General features: G+C 43.7%; 1 long non-coding RNA gene across 1 annotated transcript in view; it reads left to right on the top strand.

Moving 5' to 3' along the window:
- The first annotated feature begins 450 nt into the window (after positions 1-450).
- LOC130705936 (uncharacterized) overlaps positions 451-26,018 on the top strand; it is a 58,360-nt gene continuing 32,792 nt past the window's right edge. The window contains exons 1-2 of the long non-coding RNA XR_009006333.1: positions 451-775; positions 17,838-18,062. This is a non-coding gene — a long non-coding RNA (uncharacterized LOC130705936). The remainder of the gene's footprint in view (positions 776-17,837; positions 18,063-26,018) is intronic.

The following is a 26,018-nucleotide window of genomic DNA, read 5'->3' as shown; positions in this document are numbered from 1 at the left end:
GCATAGCACAGGTCTGCCTGTGTTATGGGGGAGAAACTAGGAGAGGCATGAAACCTGGACTGGCTTCTCAGGGAAGACTTCCTGGTGGAGGGGGCACTTGAGCTGAATCTTAGAGCAAGATGTTGATAACCTAGTCCAAGAGTGGGGAGAAATCTTTCCAGCAGAGGGAGCAGCATACGTAAGGACAAGGAAGTAAGATGCCTTGGGTTGTGATAACGACAAACAGCTCAGTGTTGCACGAACATGGTGGCTGGTGAGAAAGGAAAGGGTCAGGGGGGTGCAGCGAGAGATCCACTCACTAGGTCATAGATGGCTTTGAATGTCCCTCTCAAGAAGGATGCTACTGAAGAATCCTAAGCAGGATGCAGATGGGACTGGGGTTGGGTAGCAACGAGGATGGAAGGTGGCAGGCCTTTTATGAGGACATTTATAATGAAGGTGATTAAAATAAAGAGAAAGTGATGGAACAGGAGAAATAAGTATAGTCAGCAGACCTCAAGCCTGTGACCTTGGAGAGACAGCAAGGAAGTTACCTCTCCACATGCTACTCCAAACTCTCTGGTCCAATTTTTCTCCAGCTCCAGGCAAAGCTCCATTGGAAACGGGATATGACTTTCCAGTTGATACCATGAAGAAATATCAGTTCACTGGTCACAATCCAGTGGTTTGAGCGAGCTGTCTTTTGAGGAGTAGGAGATTCGGGCAGAAGATGGGAGAAGATGGAAGTCACTTCAAGCCCAGTTTAATGTGTCCAAAGAGGTTACAGACAAACCAGGTAAGCCCCTTTCCCCTGCCTCAAATTCTCACCCATCACTCGGGAAGTCTTTCATTGTTTAAACAGAGATAATTTAATAAGGTGTGGCAATGTTAGGAGTTACAAGCAAAACCATGGTTTCTTAGTTCAGCTCTGGGTTTTGCAGGGTAGAGTGATGTAGCTATGTAAGTGATGTGGTTATGAATAGATGAGAGAGGAAGTCTTTAATTTGGTAATCCTAATACATGTACATTACCCCTTTTGTTATTGTCCTGCGGCCCTTCGGTATTTTGTTCTATCTTTTTCATTCTTTTTCCTCTTTGAACTTCAGTTTTTGAAGTTTCTATTGATGTCTTCAAGCTCATTGATTCTTTCCTCGGCTGAGTCCAGTTTATTGATGAGTCCATCAAAGGCGTTCTTCATTCCTGTCATGGTGTTTTGATCTCTAGCCTTTCCTTTTGATTCTTTCTTGGAGTTTCCATCTCACGGCTTCCATTACCAATCTGCCAATCTGTTCTTGCATGTTGTCTACTTTTTCCATTAGAGCCCTTGGAATACTAATCATAGTCATTTTAAATTCCCAGTCTGCTAATTCTGACATCTCTGCCACACTTGAGTTTGGTTCTGATGTTTGCCCTGTCTCTTCAACCTGTGTCGTTTTTTGTTTTGTTCTGTTTTTTGTCTTTTAGTATGCTTTGTCATTTTTTGTTGCAAGTTTGATGTGATAAACTAGATAAAAGGAACCCAGTACTGGTTCCTGCAGAGTTTTCTTCTTCTGGTCTTCAGCTCCAGTAAGGTGTGATTCTTTGTCTACCTGTCTGTCTCTTCCATTTGGTGGGGGGGGGGGCGGGGGGGCGGGTAGCAGTTTGCCCTATGATGTCAGTTTTCTGATTGATCTAAGAAGAGTTGTTGATTTTCAGTTTGTTCATATTTTCTCCTGTTGTGTGGATGGGAGAGTAGAAGTCCAAGTTCCTTATATGTTGGCCTGGAAACCCAAAGAAGTCCTTAATTTGAAATTTTATTCATCAGGAGTTGATAAAGAATACTAAAGAAGCAGGTTTTAGAATTTTAGAAGGAGGGGTTTTCGGCATGACAGGAAAGAACGAGGCTTTTGCCTTCAAAGGAGGATGCTTAACTATATCCGGTCTTTTTCTCAGAAACACAAAGAACTTTAGAGGACTCTACCTCCCATTTTGCAGATAAGCACACAGAGGTTCAGAGAGGTAAAGTGATTTTCTCAAGATCACACAGCCAATGACAGATCCGGGGCTTGAGTCCAGGTATCCTGATAATAATTTCAGTGTTCTTTCCGGGAGCCGTAGGTCTCCCTGGTCTATGCTCCTGGGGGTCCTTTAACCTTCATCCACAGAGATGATGGTCATGACAACAAGGAATCTGGAGGAGGGGGCTGTGTAGCCTCATAGGAGGGTAGGCAAGGAGGAAATACTAGGATGATTCAGATCCAGAAAGAAACATCCTGAGTGTAGGAAGAGGTGTTTTGAAAAGGAAAAGGGACTCGGTGGCTATGGGAATGTGAGAGTCACCTTCCCTCTTGCTCCGTGGAGCTCAGCACCCCTCCCAAACCTGACAATTGTCTGCACACTGGTGCCCTCTAGTGGCCTGAAGGAAGAGATCATTTCCCCCAAATTTGACTACAGTGGAAACTTGAAGCTTGAACTTTGACTAAACTGGAAACTTTCCCTGGGAGGGAAAGAAAAATGTCCCTCCTCCATCCCTCACTTTGGTTCAGAGATTTGTCTAAGCAGGTTTTTTCCTCTTTTACCCTTTAACTTCTTTTTGCTAAACAATCCAAAGACATTTAAAAACATGTGTGAAGGAGAGCATTACCCCATCTGGAGAACCATATGCACCCAAGTGTGAGGATGGGGGAAAGGAAGCCATAGGAATACACACAAACACAGCCAGGATGTGCAGACACAAATACACATTCCTGGGGTGGATGAAGGCTTTGTGGATCCTAAAAGTTATAAAATTTGGGAATCTCCCTCTGAAAATAAAAAGAATATAAAAGTACAAATATTAATATTAATATTAATAAAAAGTACAAATATTAATATTAATAAAAAGTACAAATATTAACAAAAATACAAAATTAAGCACAGAGCTTTGGAAGAGTCCATTCATCAGCTTTATGGTGAATAATTTCCACACATACCCATCTGTCCGTGCACACACAGAGAAGAAATGAAGGTATAAAGCAGAGCTATTTTTAATTTTCACTATTGTCCCCGAAATCCTATGTATGCTGAGAACGGTCCACCTCAGTGAAGTCACGTTGGAAGGTAGTACAATTATTCTTACGATGTTACCATTGTTCAACAGGTGTCTGGAATTGTTCCTTTTAATTCAGATACTGCCTTCAGATACTGTGGCATATTCCTTGGGATGTCGTTAATGATGACTTTTATCATTTAAGTGCAGATTCTTTGTGTGTGTGTGTGTGTGTGTGTGTGTGTGTGTGTGTGTGCAATAGCCAAATCCACACAGGTAAGTACTAAGAGGGGTACTCTAGCTGCCCGATGCTGGTTTTGGTCAAGAGTAAAGGGTCTTTTTAAAAGCTATGAAACTCTCTGCCCTTTCATTGCTTCTATACTATCCCGTGAAGACATCTCCCTGAAAAGGAGCTGCAGAATGATTTTAGCGATGAAACAATCATTGGACTAGGTGTCTGTATGGGGTGGCCATGAGACTGCCTCCCGGTCTTCCACCTATAGGAAGGACAATTGACAGGGGCCCAGCTGCAGAGCCGGGGAAGCCACCTGGGCACACGAAGGCCAGGGCTCCTCCCAGCTCAGACCCGCATGCAGCAGGGGCACGAAGGCAGACCCCTTCCTGGCGGGGACTCCTGGGATGGCTGACCTCAGCACAGAAACATCCCCAGACTTTGCTGATCCTTTTGCAGATGACATGGCAGCCTAGGACATTTCCATCAAACCTTCTCTTTTTCTGTCCTTCACTCAAGGTCAAACTTGTGTGTCACAGTCTGATGGCGGCTCTTCCAGCTTGTCTGGTCTGCTCCCTATTTTTTTTCCCCCCGCAGGCATTTTTCCTAAAAACCCTTGCACAGTTAATCCCATCTTGGTTTCTGCTCCTTGGAGGACCAGACCAGCCTTCCGCAGCGATGACTTTGAAGAGCAGCCATCTGAGTTTTCTCTAATGTCTAAGTAACTGTAAGAAAGAATCTGGCCCCGTTCTTTTCAAATGCTTTTAATTGAAGTATAGTTGATTTACAATATTGTGTTAGTTTCAGGCGCACAGCAAAGTGATTCGGTTTTTTGTTTGTTTTTTTTTGGCTGCACAGTGCAGCTTGTGGGGTCCTAGTTCCCCGACCAGGTATCAAAGCCGGGCCCCCAGCATTGGAAGCTCAGAGTCTTAACCACTGGACCACCAGGGAATTCCCCCAAAGTGATTCATATATGTGTGTGTGTGTGTGTGTATATATATATATATATATATATATATATATATATATATATAATTTTTCAGATTATTTTCTATTACAGTTTATTACCATATATTGAATATAGTTCCCTGTGCTATATAGTAGGTCCTTGTTGTTTATCTATTTTATATATAGTAGTGTGTATATGTTAATCCCAAACTCCTAATTTATCCCTCCCCCCTTTTCTCTTTGGTAACCATAAGATTGTTTTCTATGTCTCTGAGTCTGTTTCTGTTTTGTAGATAAGTTCATTTGTGTCATATTTTAGATTCCACATATAAGCAATATCATATGATATTTGTCTTTCTCTTTCTTTCTTTTTTTTTTTTAATTAATTAATTTATTTATTTATATTTTTGGCTGTGTTGGGTCTTCGTTTCTGTGCAAGGGCTTTCTCTAGTTGCGGCAAGCAGGGGCCACTCCTCATCGCGTTGTGCGGGCCTCTCACTGTCGCGGCCTCTCTTGCTGTGGAGCACAGGCTCCAGACGCGCAGGCTCAGTAGTTGTGGCTCACGGGCCTAGTTGCTCCACGGCATGTGGGATCTTCCCAGACCAGGGCCCGAACCCGTGTCCCTTGCATTGGCAGGCAGATTCTCAACCACTGCGCCACCAGGGAAGCCCTGTCTTTCTCTTTCTGACTCACTTCACTTAGTATGGTAATCTCTAGGTCCATCCATGTTGCTGCAAATGGCAGTATTTCATTCTTTTTTTATGGCTGAGTAGTACTTCATTGTGGATATATACCACATCTTCTTTATCCATTCATCTGTTGATGGACATTTAGGTCACTTCCACATCTTGGCTATTGTAAATAGTGCTGCCATGAACATTGGGATGCATGTATCTTTTCGAATTAGAGTTTTCTCTGGATATATGCCCAGGAGTGGGATTGCTGAATCATATGGCAACTCTGTTTTTAGTTTTTTGAAGAACCTCCATACTGTTCTGCAGAGCAGCTACACCAATTTACATTCCCACCAACAGTGGAGGAGGGTTCCCTTTTCTCCACACCCTCTCCAGCATTTATTATTCATAGATTTTTGATGATGGCCATTCTGACCGGAGTGAGGTGATACCTCATTGTGGTTTTGATTTCATTTATCTAATAATTAATGATGTTGAGCATCTTTTCATGTGCTTGTGGGCCCCGTTTTTTATGTTCAACGACTGACAATTTTTAAGCTCCACCCATCCCTCTACCCCTTGTACCCGACATCTGGGGAAACTGGTAAGAAAGCCTCCTTGGCGCCAGCGGGAGAATGAAACCCAGCTAGCCCCTGCCCCTGCCTGAGAACTCTCACCCTGGCCCCCATTCCGTAACTGCCTGAAGAACCCAGGCCTGGCTCCCTTCCTCCATCTCTGAAGTTATTTGGGGTCTACTTAAGAGTCCTGCTCTGCTCTCCCCAGAGACCTCAAATCCCTGAGTAATAAAACTTTTCATACCTTCTTGGTGAATGTGTGGCATCATCATTTCTGACATCCGAACCAAATTGTGGGAGGGGATACACGTATCTTTGAAGGGTGGTCATAACAGGAACACGGGGTTGTCAGTTGCCACCTATTGCAATTGGCTACTCAGGTCCACGGCTGAAAACAGCTGTTACGAGGCACCCCACCTTCTCACTTGCTAGGACCACCAGCTCTGTGGTCAGCCCCCTTCCTTCAGGGCGTGTAGAAGGATGCCATTCAGTAACGAGAGTACCACCCACCCACTCCTCACACACAACGGCAACATGAAAGGAGGCGAGAGGGAGAGGAGGTGGCATTTTGAAGGAGTGTCACGTTCGTGAAAAGGAGCTCCAGCCTGTTCTCCACCACGCTAAGAGGGAGAGCAACCAGGAGAATCGAGGGGGTTCAGGAAAGTGCCTGAGCCCCCTCTCCCTCCACTAGGTTGGGGACCGGAGATCATCTTGGTCGAAAGGGGACGAGACGATGCCTCCTGTCAGAGGTGCAGAGGGCAGAAGCGTATGCCAGTAGGGAGCCGGTGATCTCCTCCTTTCACGTGGCAAACCTGTGTGTTTGCTGACCAGGCGCGGAGGAGAAAGCTCCAGACAGCTTGAAACCTGGCCTGCTGGCCCCATAAAGAAGATGGGATGCGTAGGCAGTCTGGAGTGGCTACTGGGAGGGGGTGAGGAGCACATCGCAGCTAGGAGTTGAATCCAGGCAAACGTGCAGGGGGCAGGGCCGCCTAGGGCTCCCTGAAGCACCAACAGGCAACCTCCCCGAAGTAACCAACATTCTCTTGGAAACTTGACTCTCAGGCAGAACCAATGGCTACCGGCTACTGAGTGTTAGAGAGGAAACAGCAGCCAACAGAAAGAAGCAACTTTCCCACTGGACAGCCAGGAAGGAGAAGCTCCACCCCTCTCCCTCCCCAGGGCCCCAACATCAGCTTGGTGTGTACCACCCTCCCTGTTCTAAGCCGCTGTTGTTGAGTTTGGCCCCTGTAGTTGGGGGAAGAGCTGGGGGATGGTGGGAGAGGACTTTGGAATGACCGTGAAATGAGCAGTTTTAAAATAAACAACACGGAGTCTGAGAAAGGAAACCAGACTGACAGAATAACCCAAACGGACCAAAAAGTTATGGAATTCAACCATGATGTCATGAAGGGAATCCACTATCAAGTAGTGGGGGGGGGGGGGAAAGGAGTTAACCCAAGTAGCAGCAGAAACTGGAAAAACAAATGGATTTTTGTGATTCTATTCCAGTGAGTTAATATCCTTCTCTAAATCAGCAGCATGTAATTTTTAAAAATACAAAATCAATCTTTAAAGGAAATAATTAAACATCGCCTATAATCTGGTGCCTGCTAGGTATACACCCACAGTTCATTGCTTTCACATTTCTGAACAATGTCCATTTAAACCGTAGGTTATGCGCATTATTTTCAACCTCTGTGCTATGCTCACGCTGTCCTTTCCACCTTGAATAGCAGACCTCATGCTCCAGCTCTCATCTCTCAGTGTAAAATCTTATGTTACTAGAAAAACAAAACCATCCTTTTTCTCTCCATTCAGAGTCTGGGGAAGAGAATGCTCTTGGCTGGCTAGGAACTGAATCTCGCTCTTCCAAGAACTAATTACAAAGCCCCTGTTAGGTCTTAGTGTAGTCATGAGGGCAGTTCTTAAGAGGCATAAAGCTGGAAAATGGGCCCACTTCTTATTTCCAGCAGGCTCTAGGGGGGTCCTAGTTTGAAAGGGTGGGCGCGCGTACACTGTTCAAAAGTAAATGATATGAGGTGTTCATTACACGTAGAGAGGAGGCTTTGAAAGCATTGGGGATGTAAGAAAAATACTTCTCTTCCACCTTCTGGGTTTAGAGTGTAATATCTCTGATAATTAATATTTATCCTTGGGAAAGGCGGATGTGCCCATGGTGGAGGCCGAATTGGAAAGAAACCCCACAGCTTTCCAATGAGTTATCAATAGAATAAGGAGGATTGTCAACAACTCACTACGTACAGAGGCCGCTAGGGGAAGAGGAGTGGTCCCTGGTGGTCCCATGGTTACGACTTCTTGCTCCCAGTGAAGGGGAGCCGGGTTCAATCCCTGGTCAGGGAACTAGATCCCACATGCATGCCGCAACTAAAACGATCCTGTGTGCCGCAGCTAAGACCCGGTGCAGCCAAATAAACAAAATAAAATAAATATTTTTTAAAAAATACTCATAGGAGGGAGAGTAGAAGAGGATTCACAACGAGGAACAGACCCCCAAACGGGAGAGCATGGCTAGGAGCTGGGGGAGCCCAGGAGGGCGTTCCCTGTGTGGGTTCAACTTGGTTGAGCATTTTTCCCTTGTACTAGGGTGAAGGTCACATTAAGGTTTTAAATATCTGTGCTCCTCTATTATGTAAATGTCCTTTGGGTACTGTGATCCTACGTAACAGTTGGTATATATATACACACATACACATATATATGAAAGTATTATACACATATATATGCTTATATAGATGTAAAATAGTGGTGTTACAAAGAACAAAGAAACAGACTAATGGAGAGAAGCAGGGCCTGCCCAGCCCCCCTTGTGTGCGTGGCCGGGCCCAGGGAGAAGTGTCCCAGCCGGGAGATGCTTTCCAGCAGAATGTTCCAGGAACGGCGGCAGGGCTGGGATCCGTGGGCAGGAGAGCAGGCTGGGGAGGCTGGGGAGGCCTGCAGCCGAAACCGTCCCCCTCCCTGCGTGCGCGAGGCGAAGGTGACCTTTCCAAGTGGGAAAAGGCTGACATGCGGGTTACTCTAGTCGCTTCCCAAGGCTGTCTTTCAAATGCTGCATCCTTTACTGAGGCCTCCCTGAGCTCATCCAAGCTAGAAAGAGCCCCTCACGCCTCCGAAAGCTGGGAGCCCTTGATTTGGTGGCTCTTACCGGTATCTGCTTTCAGTGAGAGTCCTTTACAAAGTAAGTCCTTGCCCAGATACCTTCGTTTGCCTTCACGTTCCCTGGTGCCTGCCCCCCTCCCTCACTGTTCTCCATCCGGCTTCCTGTTGGGCTGAGCTGTAAGCCCAACAGATACCCTTGTTCTCTGGCTTCTGCTGGCCCATGGGGGGCCCTTACAGTAGGTGGGAGGGAGGTGGGGGTAATTGGTCCCCTAGTTCTTTCCCTTGGAGGTCACCTCAAGGTTAACACTCTCAACTGAAGGTCCCTCCCTTCACGGTGGCTGCACTGGAAGACTCCATCCCCTTCCAGGTTCCAGTATCCACTCCACACCTGAGCTCTGTAGGTCCCACGGAGGATAGCACCTTGACGGCTACTAGCCCAGGCCACCACACTCTCCCTTATGCTCTCCCTATATTCATTCCTTTGTAACTAGTTCTTCAACTTACCTTAATCTGTGCATGGCAAATGTTTCCAGTTGAGACCCTGCCTGATACACTCCCTTACTAAATACATGGGGGGCATACCAATAGATGTTTGCATTATGCTTATTTCTGAACCAAGGCTAAAACAGAGTCTTGAATATTATAGGTGCCCGGTAAACATTTGTTCAGTACTATGCGTCTAGAACTGAGTTTCTCAACCTTGGCACTATTGACACTTCAGGACAAATAACTCTTTGTCAGGGGCGGGGGGTCAGGGGGCTGTCCCGTGCGCTGTAGGATGTTTGGCAACATCCCTGGCCTCTGTGTACTAGATGCCAGGAGCAACCTAACCCCATTTTTGGCAACCAGAAATGTCTGCGGACAGCGCTAAATGCCCCTCCCACACGCACCAGGGAGCAAAATTGCTCCCTGTTGAGATTCACTGCCCTAGATGTGCGCTCCTTTTGTCATTTCAGCATTCATGTTACAAAAACCAATGCCATTACTTCACAGCAACAGTTCATAATGTACATGTATGTGTATACACATGTATACACATTGGGACCCACAAACACAAAACACTTCAAAGTCACATAATCTGACATGTATAAACATACTTGCACACAGGAAAATGTATTTGAAAGGAATTCTCAAAGTTAGGATATCAAAGACATTTTTTCTTATTTTTAAAAACAAAATCTTTATTATCAAGTGAAAAAAAAAATCACCCACAACGTGGAGATAACATTAAATGAGATTTCTTTGACCTTTACAGAGATTCATGAGCTTAGATCTTCAAAAGATCATAGGCGTAAGCATAAATGCGGTGTGCTAACCGGTACATGAAATAGCAGATGATCAAAAGGAACAAGGCGCTTCCAGGTACAATACTGAGAACATGCGGGTCTAATGATCCTCCCCCCTCCCCGCCCACACCTAGATAGTCATTGAAAGGACCGCGGCTTGGAAGCCCAGAGACACAAATTACGAAGTCTTATTTTGCTGCTTGTAAGAGAAGTGTGTTAGGGGCCTCAAAACCCTTAAAGCTACTGTGTTGGTCTCCGTGTATGATCTCAGGTTCCACTGACCTTCTTTCTGTTATAACCACTTGCTTCCTTTCCAGTTCTTTCTCTCTCCCACCAATGGATACTGTGTCAGTATCTCCATGTTGCACAAATCCAGGGGACACTGTTCATTTTATTTGGGAGCTTTCCTATGCTAGCACACTCTCTCTTATTAATAACAGCAATAATAATAGTACAGTGTCTCCTCCTCCCCCTGTTAGAGGGGTTGAGGATAGTGTGGGGCTGTCTGGAGAAGTACTTCAAAGTCCTGGGTGTGTCCTGGATGATGGAGGAAACTTTCCCAGAGTTTTGGTGCATGGAACTGAGCCACAATCCCTGGAAACTGTGTCCTAAGACTCAACTAGGCAGTTTAAAATAAGGTCACCGATTCAAACAGATCTGGACAGAGAGGGAGAGTCAATGTATGAAGCCATTGAGATCAGCCATGATGGGAGCCAACAAAAGAAAGGTCTGGAGTCAGTAAGAAGAAGCCTAGGATCATTCGTGAGCCCCAGGAAGTTCTAGAGGCAAGTGCAAGCCTCTGTGGTGGCTTTCTGTGTTGATCCCCAAGCAGCCGATAAGAATGTGCTGGATGTAAAGGGATAATAATGTAAAATCAACCATGATAACAGCAAGCAACTTAACTGAATTTCCACCAATTGGATGCACCCAAGTGACACTTTGATTTGAAACAAAGTTAAGAGGAAAGTGTGGATCATCCATTTCACAGAGAAAAACAAAGCTTTCTAAACATGGCAGAGGTAATTGCTTCTGCTCTGTTTCTCATCCATAATTGTTCCTGAACTTAACCTGAAGCTTGTTCTATCAGCCTTTCCAAAGATTTTCTAAGTTACTAAATACCATTTAATAAATTCCTCCCTACTTAAAGTAGCTAGAGAAGATGGTATGGTCTACAACTACAAGTGCAGCAATCCTTGGATTTTAATTCAAGCTCTGGGGGGGTGTGTGTGTGTATGTGTGTGTCCTAAAATACCACATTAGACAATAACATGAATTTGGAAAAGACATGATTGGTTTTTGGGTTGTCTCATCCTCTGGCCAACCCCATTTGGAGAGAGGGATGGCTAACTTTATTACCTTTTACTGGAGGAAGGATACAGTAATAGGTGAAAGCCTTAATCATTTGGGACTTTCTTATTGCAGTGCACAATCAGTATTGTACAGTATATGACAATACAGTACAGTGGCAATATAGATTGAAAACAATACTGATTTCCATTAACCTACATTTTATGCCATTGAATTTTTAGTCCATATATATATATATATATTTTTTTTTTTTTTTTTTTTTTTTTCTTTTGGCCGTACCACGTGGCTTGCGGGATCTTAGTTCCCTGACCAAGGATTGAACCTGGGCCACTGCAATGAAAGCGCCGAGTCCTAACCACTGGACCACCAGGGAATTACCTAGTCCCCTCTTATTGAATGATTCCATTTATATTAAATATCCAGAATAGATGTACAGATTGCCAACAAACACATGAAAGGATGCTCAACATCACTAATCATTAGAGAAATGCAAATCAAAACCACCATGAGGTATCACCTCACACTGGTCAGAATGGCCATCATCAAAAAAATCTACAAACAATAAATGCTGGAGAGGGTGTGGAGAAAAGGGAACCCTCTTGCACTGTTGGTGGGAATGTAAATTGATACAGCCACTATGGAGAACAGTATGGAGCTTCCTTAAAAAACTAAAACTAGAACTACCATATGACCCAGCAATCTGACTACTCAGCATATACCCTGAGAAAACCATAATTCAAAAAGAGTCATGTACCACAGTGTTCATTGCAGCACTATTTACAATAGCCAGGACATGGAAGCAACCTAAGTGTCCATCGACAGATGAATGGATAAAGAAGATGTGGCACATATATACAATGGAATATTACTCAGCCATAAAAAGAAACGAAATTGAGTTATTTGTAGTGAGGTGGGTGGACCTAGAGTCTGTCATACAGAGTGAAATAAGTCAGAAAGAGAAAAATAAATACCATATGCTAACACATATATATGGAATCTAAAGGAAAAAAAATGGTATGAAGAACCTAGGGGCAGGACAGGAAAAAAGACGCAAATGTAGAGATTGGACTTGAGGACACGGGGAGAGGGGAGGGTAAGCTGGGACGAAGTGAGAGAGTGGCAGGGACTTATATACACTACCAAAATCAATAGCTAGTGGGAAGCAGCTGCACAGCACAGGGAGATCAGCTCGGTGCTTTGTGACCACCTAGAGGGGTTGGAAAGGGAGAGTGGGAGGGAGACGCAAGAGGGAGGGGATATGGGGATATATGTATACGTATAGCTGATGCACTTTGTTACACAGCAGCAACTAACACAACAATGTAAAGCTATTATACTCCAATAAAGATGTTAAATAAAAGCATATATGACAAATGTTAAAGAAACGTAGAAGAAAGAAAAATAAATATAAAAGCAAAAATTTATGACAGAGATAGCCTACAAAAGAGGATCAGTAAAGCTATACTTTGGACAGAAAGGGGAGCCTAATAAAGTGACACATGTCTAGTAAGATTGATCACGAGAAAAGGAAGGAAGGCACGAATATCTAACGTCAGGAACAAAACAGGGCACGTCACCGAAGATCATGCAGAGAAAGGAAATAAGAGAATATTATCAACAGCCTTATGTCAACACATACAAAGTTTTAGATGAGATGAATCCAGAAACATATAATTTATTAAAAGTGACCCAAGAGGCCGAACAAGGACCTATATTCAATATCTTGTAATTGCTGTATGTCTGAAACATTATAAATCAACTGTACTTCAATTTAAAAAATATAAGACAATAAAATGCAAAAAAGTGACACAGGAGGAAATAGAAAATCTGAATATTTTAATAACTTAAAGAAAATGAAACTAGAATTTTAAATGTTCTACAAATGCAATTGTAGGAGCAAATAGCTTTACCGGCAATGGCAATCTTGCACAAAGAGTAAGAGAGACTACTCCCCAGTTTGTTTTATGACGTCAGAATACCTTAACAAATACCTGACAAGGTCATTATGAGAAAAGAAGATACTCATTTGTGAGCAGAGAGGCAAAAATCCTAAAGAAAATGTTAGCAAGCTGAATCTGGCAATATATACATAAATATGTATATATGTATATATATTTAGCATATATATGATAATATATTATTATTAAGTATTTGAGTTTATTTCAGGAATACATGGTTTAAGTAAACATTTAAAAATCAACGTAATATACCATATTAACAGAATAAAGGGAAAAATAACAGATGTAGAAAAGTCATCTAGAAAATTAAACATTTGTTCATTAAATTGAAAACACAAAAACAAAAATCTTAGTAAGCTAGGAGTGGAAAGGAAATTCTGTAAGCTGATTAAAGATATAGGGATATAATCTTTTAAATTTATATTATATATATTTATATTTAATGGCAAATTATTGAGAGTTTTCCCTCTGAGATTAGAAATAATACCTGCCATAACATGAAAAAAAATTTTTAAATATACACCTTACATTAGCATCAAAAATATCAAATACCAAGGATTCAATCTAACAAAAGTTGTTTAAAGACTTCGTTGCAGAAAATACAAAAAGAGAAATTAAAGAAGACCCAAATAAATGAAGGGTTATACCATGCAAATTTGAAACTCAATATTTTTAAGATGTCAATTCTTGCTAGATAAATTGATAGATTCAATACAATCTCAAGGTTTTATTTTGGGGGAAAAATTGGGAACTGATCCTAAACTTTATCTAGAAAAGCAAATGGCAAAGAAAGTTAAGACACTTTCAGAGATGAAGGGTGGGAGCCTGACTCTACTTGATATTAAGAATTATTATAAGAGATTAATTAAGACAAGGATAGACAAATAGATCAATGGAATAAATAATAGCCTAGAAATAGAATCATGCATGAATGGACAGATGACAGATGTGGCACTACAAAGAAGCAAGGGTGGGCTTTTCAGCCAATTGTGCTGGAACAATTGGATATTCATGTGCAAATACAAGGGAAAGGACAGAAAATTTTGGTGTTTACCACACATACCATACCCCAAACCAACTCCAGCTGGATTTAGAATATGTTAGGTGTTCAAAGTAAAACAAAGGAACATCTAAAGGATGGCTCTTCATAATCTTGGAGTAGGTGACGTAAAACGTCACACACACACACACACACACACACACACACTGCTAACCACAAAGGAAAAGGTTAACTTGACTATCTTCAAAAATTAAGAACTTCTGCTCGTTCAAAGATGCCATTAAGAAAACGAATAAAAAGGCAACCCAAAGACTGGAAAAATATATTTGCTGCATAAAGTCAAAAAAGGGCTTCCATCCAGAATATTTTTTTTAAAAAACTATTATAAGTCAAAGAAAAGACAGACAGTCTAACAGAAAAATGGGCAAGAGACTTCAACATGCTCTTAAACAGGTACAAAAGAAGGTATCCAAATGGCCAATAAACACGAAATGCTCAGCCTCATTAGAAATCATAGAAATGTGAATTAGAACAACAGCGCAAAGCCACTGCATACTTACAAGAACTGTGGCTGAAATTTGAAAGGCTGACTTTACCAAGTAGATGAGGACATAGAGCAACGAGTTTCTAAATTTCTAAGGAATATAAATGGGTACAACCACTTTTGAAACCTGGCATTTTCTGCTAAAGTTGAGGATTTGCATTCCCTGTAACTCAGCAGTTCCATTTCTAACTATATACTTAACAGGAATGCATCAGGAATCATGTACAGGAATGTTTGCTGCACGACTATTTGTAATAGCCCCCAAACTGGAAACAACACAACGTGCATCAACTGCAAAAATGGATAAACCACTTGCGGTATATCCATCTGTTGAAATACCACCGAGCAATGAAAGGAAAACAAAGCACCAGCTACATGAATCTCTCAATGAAAACACATTTAAAGCTATCTGACAACACACTGTTGAATAACAAAAGGCAGACACAACAACAAAAAATGCATATTGTATAATTCATTTATACAAAGTTTAAGAAGTGGCTAAAACTAAAATGTAGAGTTTAGATAGGCATATGTGATATAAGAGATATATATATAATATATATATATAATATATTATATATTATATATATATATTATATATATATTATATATATATATATATATATATATATATATATATCATACACACACACACACGGGATAACCATAAACATCAGGAGAATGGTTCCCTTTCAGGAGGGAGGGGTGGGCACCGCTTGGGCTTAGGCATGAATGGGGCTTCTAAGGTGCTAATGATGTGTTATTTTCTTACCTGGGTGTTGGGTCCATGGGTGTTTGGGTACCAGCTTTGTGATAAAATTTTGAGCTGTCTATCTTTTCTTTTTGCACCATTTTTCCTGTGTGCTATATATTTCATAGTTTAAAAAAGTTTTTATCACCTTCACTGCCTTGTCAAAGTCAGGGAAAAGAAACCAAATTTGTTGGGCCCCTATACATATTAGGCTCTGTACCAGGCACCTGACGTGCTTTATCTTACTGAATTCCCATAAAGAGCCTACAACAGCGACATTATTCCTGTTTTACAGCTTAAGAAACAGAGGTGCAGAGAGGTGACTAAATACCAGACACTCGGGTAGCGAGTTGTAGAGCTGGAAAGCAATCGAAGCGTGTCTCAATCAGCCAGGTTACATCAGAGAGTCTTTGTCTTGAAAGGACTGAGAGCCAATGATGCTGAGACCAGCGGTTCAGGGAAGAGTGTAGTGGGATTTAAGCCACGTCCTTTGGAGGACTTCTCACCTCTTGTTAGCAGTTCAGCAGTCTGGCCAGTGGATAAGAGACTGCTGTTCACAGACCTTTAGTGCACACCCTACAGCCATTGCTGCTGGCCTCCACCTCTATCCACACACTCCCTGGGCTGCCCTTTGGTGACCTCAGTCTCCTTCAAGTCACCAGTGATGTTCTGTGGTGGCTCAAGACTGTCTTTACTCTTTGGACCTCTGCCTTCTTATTAGTTTTCATCCCTTTGGGAACTTTTAGGCTATGGAACTAGGATGCAAGGTTGTTCAACAGTCAACCATTATAATAAAACTGTATGACACCTTGTAGAAGCATGCCTTTTTGTTCTAACCCTTTGACATCTGGGGTCTTGCTGACAGTGGAGAGATTGCCCCTCCCAGGGCTGGCCAATTCCTAGCGATAGCAAACAACTCACCTGAGTGGGCCTTTCATAGGCAAAGTAACCAATCCAGGGCCCATTCTCTCCAACCACCTCCTTTTTGGAGCTCTTCCACTCCAGACCACCATCCACCTGCCCTAATCACCCCACTGGGGGGCCGGGTACCAGACAACTAGAACAGCCCCTAGGCCCTAGAGTACACGGAAATTATTCAAAGCAGCCCATCCTTATACCCCACTAGGGGCTCAGGAAGCAAACTCAGAGTATCAGTGGGCTCAGACAAATATGAGATAAATTAACTGAAGTGAATTTTGTTTTTTGTTAAGAAAGAACTTTCAACTTCAGTAAAATGTAAAGATCTTATTGGCTTCATTCAGTGATTCATGAATCAGACAGCATCCCATCTATCAAAGAGGAAGGAGCTCTGAAGGGCTGCCCAAAATGAGAGACTTTTATAGGCAGAGGGACGCAGGACAAGGAAGTTTCCAGCAAAGAGTGCATCTTATCAGGCAAGGTCACCTTCCTTTGGGGGAAGGTAGGGGTCCACCAGGCAGGTTACCTCACTAGTTCTGACCAGGTGATCCCAGACAGACTGGTTAAGATTACATTCCACGGGGAGGCTGAAACTGCAACTGGTTAGGTATTAAGTCTAGGTTTGGTGACATAGGCTTGGCACAAGAGACTTGATTTAGGGCCTGTGGTCTCTTTTTCACTAATGCTGCATGAGGCCGGGGCATGCATCAGGGGTGTGGCACTGTGTGGTACCCAGGGCGCACCTTGAAGAGGAGGGTAATGATGATTGGTGTGATGGTGATTGTGACGTAATGCCTTACATCTTCTCATTCAGCACCTATATTTGGAGGAAGGACTGAGTTTAGAAAGCTTGAAGGCGTGTAGAGCAGGATTACGAGTAAGAATCAAGCATTCTGGGTGTGGGGCAGGTGATATTTACATATTTTTGCATAAACTGCTTGGAAAGTGCCTTCGAGGCAAGAAGACCTTCTTGGGAGGGAAGGATGTGACAGAAAGCGTACTTTGGACCTGTCCAGGCGTCTGTTCCTTCGCCCTGCTCCGTGGTCCATGTCTAAGCCTACCTAAAAAGAGAGATTGAAGGTGAAAATAGAGGCAGTTGCTCTTCTAGATTATTCCAGGCACACACAAGGCTGCTTGGAGGCTCAAATGACAAAGGAGAGCAGAGAGTTCGGTGGGCCTGCTCCCCGCTTCTGGGCGGAAGCCAGCCCAGCTCTCATGCTGAGGGTCAGTGCAGTGGAGCAGGGGCTCAGGGCGGAGGTACTTGCCTTGAGGGCCCTGCAGCTCTGCTGAACCCGTGGGCAGCCTGCTGTGTGGGGCAGCAGCACTCTGGAAATCCCTGGCAGCCTCAGCAGGCCCCTTGGTCATGATATCAACAAGAAGCTCAGGGTGGAGGAACTTAAGAAGGCTAATCGTGAGCACCCCGGGGGACCTGGGCACTAACGGTGGGGCTTTGGGGAAGTTACAGGAAGCAGATGGAGAGCAGGAGCCAGAAACTTGGGGTACCTAGTTCCCACGAATGCAGCGTCATTTCTAATCCCAGGTTGGGACGTCGGGGGACAGAAGCAAGGATCTGAGACAGCCCTGACAATTCTTCCTTTCAAGTTGTTCTCGGATTTGTGAGCCAGGAAAACGAAGGCAGCCCCAGTGCTTGAGACCTCTTGAATTTCCATGTGCTTCCACCCTTCAGGACACCTCTCCCAGGTTGCTCTCTGTAAGAAAAATGAGAGTGGCTCACAGCCTGAGCTGGCCCACGATTCATGTGCAGGTGAGCTGCTTGGATCTGGAGGGCGGCTGGGATCTTGGGGCTCTCGCTGGATGCCATGGACCGGGGCGTGGGATGTGAGATGAGGGAGCATCTCCATGCCGCTGCTGACCAGTTCGGGGCCAATTAGCGTAAAATGAAAACAGCTTAGTTGGCTGCTGGATAGGCAGCTCCCCACTCCCCAGTTTTTCTGAAAAAAAGTGGTGTCGGGTAAATGTTGCCAGACAAAGGGTGTGACTGCTGCTAAAACCTCCAGAGCAGAGATGGTTGGCTCTGGTCATGTCCTCTCAGCTCCCCAAACACCCTCCCACCAAGACTCACACACCAAACACCTTCCACTCGAGTCCAAAAGCCCCTCTTTCTCCTGCACCTCCCAGGTAGAAAGGACTTCCTAAGACCCTGGTGTCTCCTTCACTAAGTCAAGGAGCGAGTTGCTTGCCTGAGTTTGTGCCTGTCTGGAACATTCCATCAAAACAGTCCTGGTTTCTGGTCTAGCGGTGCTGTCTGAGCACAGCTGTTCAACAGACAAAAAACTCAACTGCAGAAACCCTAGCATACAAACAGACTGCCCTCACAGTCTCAAGTCTATGACAAGGTTGTTTTTCTGGCTAGGAACACTCATCTTGCCAGCCCCCATTGCTTTCAAAATGGTATTGTATTGATAACAAGAACAAAAAATCCCAAAGGAAATGGAAATGAAAAAGAAAATTCACCCCGAATTGCACCACAAAAAACACATCCTTTGTTTTTATCTTCCAGCTTTCTTTCCATCGCACACTCATAAGCATGGAGTTTACCGAGTTGTGATCATAGCAGAGAGTTTGATTCCGCCGTGCTCACTTACTAGTATACCGTTTTTTCAAGTTATTACACAGTTTTTCTAATTATAATGTTAATGATCCCGTAATATTCCGTGGAGTTGACGTTCTATAATCCACTTCACATCTCCTTAATAAAATGGAGTCATTCTTCAAGGTGCATCTCCCACGTCTTTGGGAAGCCGTACGTGGATACCCCAGGCCTGGGAGACTGTTTCCCCCTCTGAACACAAGAGCATTCTCTCTGTTTTCCAGTTAAATTCCAATTTGGTTCCCAAGTCCATAATGTTTATTTGTGGTCTGCAAAATCACCCTCATGCTTGCCCTATACAGTGAAAGAGCAAAAGGTAGGCGAGGGCCCTTTCCTGGTGCTCGACCCCATAGTGTGCCCAGCAGGTCTTGGACAGGTCTCAGTCCTGCTCTGTAGGGCGATGGGAGAATGGGAGACCAATGAAGCTGCTGACCCTTTTGCCCTTGAATCTCAGCCTGTACCAAGTGTTGCTCGCTGGTGTTCCCCTAAAGCTGTTGCCAATAGTTCTACCACCAAGACCCCAAAGTGGGAAATCTCTCAAACCTAGAAACAGATGTAGACGATGGGCAGGCAAAACAAATGACAATTATTCATTCAATTTTTAACAATTAGATTGATTCGGGGGAGTCAGTGTACACTTGTACATTGTACACAATGTACAATGTACATTGAATTGATAACATGTACACTTCAGACAGATCTGGCAAGTGTACATGTTATCAATTCAATTCAATTCAGTATAACCGAGTCATCTTCGAGCAAGGGATTTAGAGTCAGAGATACTTGCATTTCAATCCCACTGTTGCCAGCCCCAAGCTGTGGAATTGAAAAGCAGTCCCTTAATCTGTATGTTTGTCAATTTACTCATTCATAGACTAGAGGTGGTAACATCCATCTCAGCCAAGTCTGATGCAACCCAAACAAAAGTATAAGCATCTAAGCACAGCACTTAGCACAGTGACTGAAAAATGGTACATTCTCGGTCAATAATAGTAACTAGTGATAATAATAAAGTTAACAGGAACAAAGGCAATCTTAAGAGGGGAAATGGTGGATGTACAATGCTGGCTTCTGAAGGACAGCCTCGAGTCCATCCGATCTCTTCAACCAGACCTCTTCCCCTCCTGAAGATGATCCTCGCCTCTGAGAGCTGTGATTACAAGCACGTGCAGCCCAGCAGAATATGGCTGTTCCCATCAATAGCATAGAGACAAGAATAAGTATTGTAGTAAAAAAAAAGATCAGGGGTGGAAAGACAAAACTCTATCTATAAAATGATTTGGTTTAGGTCTCAAACTCTCATCCCTCCTTGATGGTAGAAAATGTCATCTTACTGATTTAAGGCAATTCATTCACTGCTGTTTAAAATTTAATCTCACTTACATAAATGCTCAGTTAATTTTAAGGTTATCCCTCCTCCCTCCTCATCTTTCTGGACATGAGGGTGATTTCACGGGAGGGGATGGAGGGGATGGAGAATGGGGCCTGTGCCCTCCTGGTGTGAGCAGATGCCCACGGTAGGAGTGGCTGAGGTGTAGCTGGCAATCCCTAGCCGAGGACATCTGCCCCTGACCCCCCAAAACTCACCGCTGCAGCGGCCGGGTTGTCATCCCTCCTCCCCAAGCCTCGTTCTGCTGTGCAGACTTTTCTGCATCTAGGATGCTTTTACGCTTCTGCCTTCTCTCCTATAACTCAGTCGCTCTTACTCCTTTTCGGGCAGGGTTTAGCTGTTCTCCAAGCTCCTCTTTGTCATCTCTTGTGTATGAATAAAATTTGCCCTCTCTCTCCAGGCTTCACCTCTTGATCTTTTAACCAAGGTTTCTAGAATTCAAAACATCTTTTTTTTTTTTCTTTTCAAGCACCTGGTTCTTGAAATAAAGATGTATGATACTCAAGGTTATTATATCTGCTATAGATTAATTAGAAGTTCCAAAGCCCTGAATTTGACTCTTTTGTTCGCTTCGTACATCAGTACCCTACGAACAGTATATATGGAAAACTTTTTCTTCAGTAATGAAGGGAAAGGTAGAGGGTAAGAGAAATCAAACTAAATCACACACATAAATATCAAAATATAACTCCCTGCAGATAAAATTACTTCTGCTCATACCTTCTGCCTATAGCCCAGAGCTAGCCCAGAAACTAGCCCCTTGGGCATCCCCATGTACTTTGTGGATGTTTTGCTCAAAAAGCCAGGGACCAGATGAAAGTCACAGAGTGTCTAAAGTGGAATCTGGATGTGCATGAGAGGAGAAGAGGTTATCTGCCAGGTAGGGAGGTTATATGCCAGGCTTGTTTCTGAGCTAAGATGATGGGCTAGGAATGCCTGTGATGGGAAAACAAAAGCCTTTGTTACCCAGGTAGGGCAAGAAGATGTGGATAAAGGATTAGGAAATCTTCCAGAAGTTAGAGGCCACTCTGCTGCACTTGGCTAATAGTAGACCTGCTCCCTTCTACATCTGGCAAGAGGTTGGGGGATAGAGTCTGCCAGACTCAAAACAGATGATCAAGTGAGTGGTGGCCTTGGACTCGGAAGGTGTTTATTTGAACTTCTCTTCCCAACTTTCCTTGTTGATCGTAAGAAACTCTGCTGCAGATATAGTGCCCCATGTTATTCGGGCAGAATCAAAATCAATAGGAAATTATTTTTTAAGCTTTATTATAAAGAATAATAAAAATTGCTCATGCAATTATGGAGGCTAAGTCCAAAATCTGCAGAGCCGATGTCGCAGTTCAACTCTGAAGGCCATCAGGCTGCTGTAGGACCAGGAAGAGCAGATGACCCAGTTCAACGTATCAAGCAGGAGAATTCTCTCTCACTCGGGGAAGGGTCAGCTTTTTGTTCTATTTAGACATTCAACTGATTGGACGAGGCCCACCAACATTAGGGAGGGCAATCTGCTTTATACATTCTACTTATTTAAATGTTATTTTCATCCAAAAACACCCTCACAGAAACATCCAGAATAAATTTGACCAAATGTCTGGTCACCCTGTGACCCAGTCAAGTTGACACATAAAATTAACCATTGCAGGTCCTTTCTCCCCAGTTATGTTGCCATGCCCAACACCGGCAGCTTCCTGCAATTCTCAGTGACCCCTCACTTACAGGCTCAAACCCTTTCTCTAAGTCAGGGGAATCGCTGTGTGCAGAGCCTTTGTGCCATTTGAGCCTCTGTCAACTTTGCCCACCCTAGGTAGCACCCCATTCTCCACAACCCCAAACTTCTCTCCATCCCTCTTCCATCACAAAGTCTTCAGGAAACCAGTACACAAGAGTGTCGAGTTCAAGTGGAAAAGTCCTTGGGAAGTAGAATCTCTGGGGCTCTGTGGTAGAGCCACAATTTGAAGACAGAGGTCCTGCCTTCAAGTCCAGTGTCCTTTCTGTTTTGTCCGCCTATAACTCCCAAGATTGAAATCTAGCCCATTGCCTCAGCCCCCAGAGCAACAAAGACAAAAGCCATCAGCTGGACCCTCTACTGGAGGCCCTGCAGCAGTCGTGCTCACGGCCTTATAACAAGGAATTGGCAGTTTTGCTGGGAGCAATTACCAGAGCTTGGTAACATGAGCTCAGATAAAATTAGATTTGACCTGAGAGATTGTTCCAAACACCAACTCAACTGCCTTTGATGTTCTGAATCCCATCAAATTGCACATAGTTCTCTCTTCCTGGCTTTAAAGTCAATCTCTTCATCAGAGAAATGAAAAAGATCTGTTTTTTTGTGAAAATCTTTAAAGCTCTTTCCCTGGAGGTGTTGTAACAGGCTGGTAGATGTGGCATCTGCCAGTCGTATCAAATACCCCAGCACTGGAGGCGGGGATATTAGCTGACTTATCCCAGAGACAGAGAATGTTGAAAAGGACAGTAGCTGCCCCTTAGAGATGGAGAGACGGAAAAGTCACGTGACCTGCCCAAGGTCAAAATACCAGAGCCGAGACCTCAGCCTAGACCTCCAGTCCTCTGGTTTCCTCCTCTTTTATGCTTTCCTAATGACTTCTTATACCTGGGGCAAGGTTTGACAGAGTGATTTCAAAATTGGGGGGAGAGGGCAATTACTAATTGGCACAGTCAGAATTTGAACTCTAAAACTTTGATTTCAGGATCTGTTGCCTTTTCTTACTACAATAACTAAAGGAAGCATGCAAGGAAGAAAGGCAGGTTAGGAGGAGGGCAGGGAGGCAGTGAGGCAGGAGGGAAAAGGGAAAGAAATTCCCTGAGAACAGGGACACGTCTGTCATGTTTACTGCTTTTGCCCCAGCAGCATCTCCGTGTTGGACAGTTGATAGGTGCTCGGTAAATATTTGGGGAAGAAGGTGAGAGGAAGGAAGGAAGAAAAGGAAATAAATAGGCTATTACCTGAAGTCACTCTTGCTCTGAGGTCTTGGGTTTTATGATTACTTCTTTGGGCTAAGATTGTTTTCCTTTAACTTCTATTTTGAGTTTTTGGTTTATTGGGTTTCGTTTTCATTTTGGGTTTTTATCTTGTCTTGTGTTGTCCACATTAAAGAGATTAGGGTGTCAGAAGTCTACCTTCCGGATAAATGGAGCATGGTGGTTTTCACTGAGTAATTTTTGTTGAGTAATTTCCCAAGCTCACACAATAAGAGCGAGGGTTAGAACTGAGGAAAACAGGTATGGCCTCTGTCAAAGTACACGGAGTCCCATTACAAGCCGCCTCCCGTCTGCGTCCTCTCATTCTTCCTGTTGTTTTCAGGGTCTCTTTTTGCTCCAGGTGAAATCTACCTGAGCTATAGATTGTTCCTTTTGGGTCCAGATTTTCAATTAGCAAATCCGACTAAAGGACCCAAGCTGATATCATTCATCCTCTCAGTCATCCAAAGAATATTTATTTGTGCCACGCACTTTGATAGGTGTTTCTGAAGTGAATGGGACTCAATCCCTGACCTCAGGCACTCAAAATGAATATAGGAGACAAGCATGTACACAGAGAATAGGATGATCAAAGTGCCAGGGAGGAACTGATTTTTCTGGTGGGTATGGGACTTTACAGAAAACACGACATTAGAACAGAGTTTGAAAGATGAATAGGATTTCAGTACGTTCTTTTTCGAAAATGTGCCAGGTGAGGAGAAATCACTCCAGGCAGAGGTTAAAGCCTAATTAATTAGAATAAAATCCAAAGTTCTCAACGTGGCCTATGAATCCTCACGATCTGGTGCCTGCCTCCTTGCCGGATCCCATCTTTTATCACTTCTACCCTTTCTCAGTATATGCCAGACACACAGGCCTTCCTTTAGTAACGAGAATCCTTTAAGCTTGTTTGTTTCCATCACAGGACATTCGTACTTGCTGTTCCCACTGATCAAATTGTTCCACGCCGTCTTCATGTGGCTGCCTCCTGGGGAACATTTAAGTCTCAACTCCTATGCTTCGTAGCAGAGGGATCCTATTAGAATCCCCATTTCACAAATCAGGACCCATTCTGTAATGGTTAAGTAACTGACCCAGGTCACCCAACTAACAAGCGAAGTTGCTGGGAATTGAACCTCAGCAGTCATAGCCTAGAGACCCAGCTTGTATCCACGGCTCCACACTGCCCCTCTCACCATCCAAACTGATCTTAGTCATACACTGACATGTTTCATTCTCCTCGCTCTAGAATATATGGTCCATGAGAGCAGGGGCCCCGTCTGTCTTGGTCACCACCATATCTTCAGCATCTGGCATATAGGATACCCTCAGAAAATATATTTTGAATGACTAAATGATGAAGAGCTTGGGGAAGAGAGAGAGTGCATAAACGAAGAAGCTTAGAGGTACACTACTCCTAGATGAGGAAATAGCAAGGAAGCTTATTGAACTGTGACCTCTGAGAACTAAGTCCCTATTTTTATCCTTTCACTCAAAGTAATGACAGACTTGTTGGAAATATAGGACACGTAGGAGCAGATATAGTGGCTAGATGGTAAGGAATTGAGGGAAACTGAAGGCTTTAAGGGGTGGGCAATCCTTGCAGCATACCCCAAACCGCAACACATAAATGACTGCCTCCTTCTAACCAAGGAAGACAGTGGCTATCGCTTCATGGAGGTCCTTTCCATAGCGTGGGGATCACTATACAGCAGGAAAATAACTTTCTAAAAGGTCCCTGTGGTGTCAGTAACCTAGGAGTCCTCTCCAGCTGACCAAGAGTAGATGGCCATAGCAGCTGGTGTTAACAAGCCTGAAATTATTCAGGCTATATTTCTGCAGTCTGCTGCCTGCCAGAAGCTCACGCCCAGCCGCAGGTCACTCATCTCTCCCCAGGGAAGTGCCAGGATGCTCACCGGCCTAGGTCACCTCCTCTGTAGGCCTTCCAACATGGCGGTGGGTCCAGCACAGTGACTGCTTCTCCTGTCCAGAGCCGCTTGGCCATGGCCCAGACTTGCTGTGGCTCTAAAGAGAGGAGGCTGGACTTGCACTTTTAGATTTTGATTCACAGGGTGGTCTTCCAACTGCTCTCCACACCTTCCTTTGTCCTAGCCTCTGCAAGGAAGTCCCGCCACCCAGTGGTTCATAGTTCTAGCTTTCCGGCCAGATAACCTTCACGGCTTCAGTTGAATAAATGATGATGGTTTAGGTTTCGAAAGTTATAGCGTGGCTCAACTCTCCAGAATTATAACCACTATATATTGATTATTTTTTCTGTGCTACAGACTTTTCTAAGCCCTTTACAGACACCATCTCATGAATTTCAGAACAACTCTTTGTGATAGAAACTTTATTATCCCCATTGCACAAATGACAAAAACTGAGGGATAGAGAAGTTAATGAATTATTCAATGTCTTATAGGTAAAAAGTGTCAAACTTCAAAGTCAGAGTTCTTAATCACTTAACTATGTGCTGTGTTTCATTTTCTCCACATATGCCCTAATCTGGGAGTTGAAGGCACATATCACTACCAATCACTACCTGCTGTGTTTGGGGAGGATTTCTAAAGTTTGGTTTCTTCATTTAAAAAAGTAATTATGTTTCTTAACATGGAAACCTCAGTACCTGAAACCAAAGATACAGAGACATCTGTTGCTTCTAGCCTGGCCAGAGTTGATTTAGGAACTAAGTATCAGAACATAATCAGTAATGATCATGTGGCCCATTGATTCCATAG

Source organism: Balaenoptera acutorostrata, chromosome 20 (assembly GCF_949987535.1).
Source record: "Balaenoptera acutorostrata chromosome 20, mBalAcu1.1, whole genome shotgun sequence".
Classification (NCBI taxonomy): Eukaryota; Metazoa; Chordata; class Mammalia; order Artiodactyla; family Balaenopteridae; genus Balaenoptera; species Balaenoptera acutorostrata.
The sequence above is the reverse complement of the archived record's forward strand: the minus strand, read 5'-3'. Positions and strand labels throughout refer to the sequence as shown.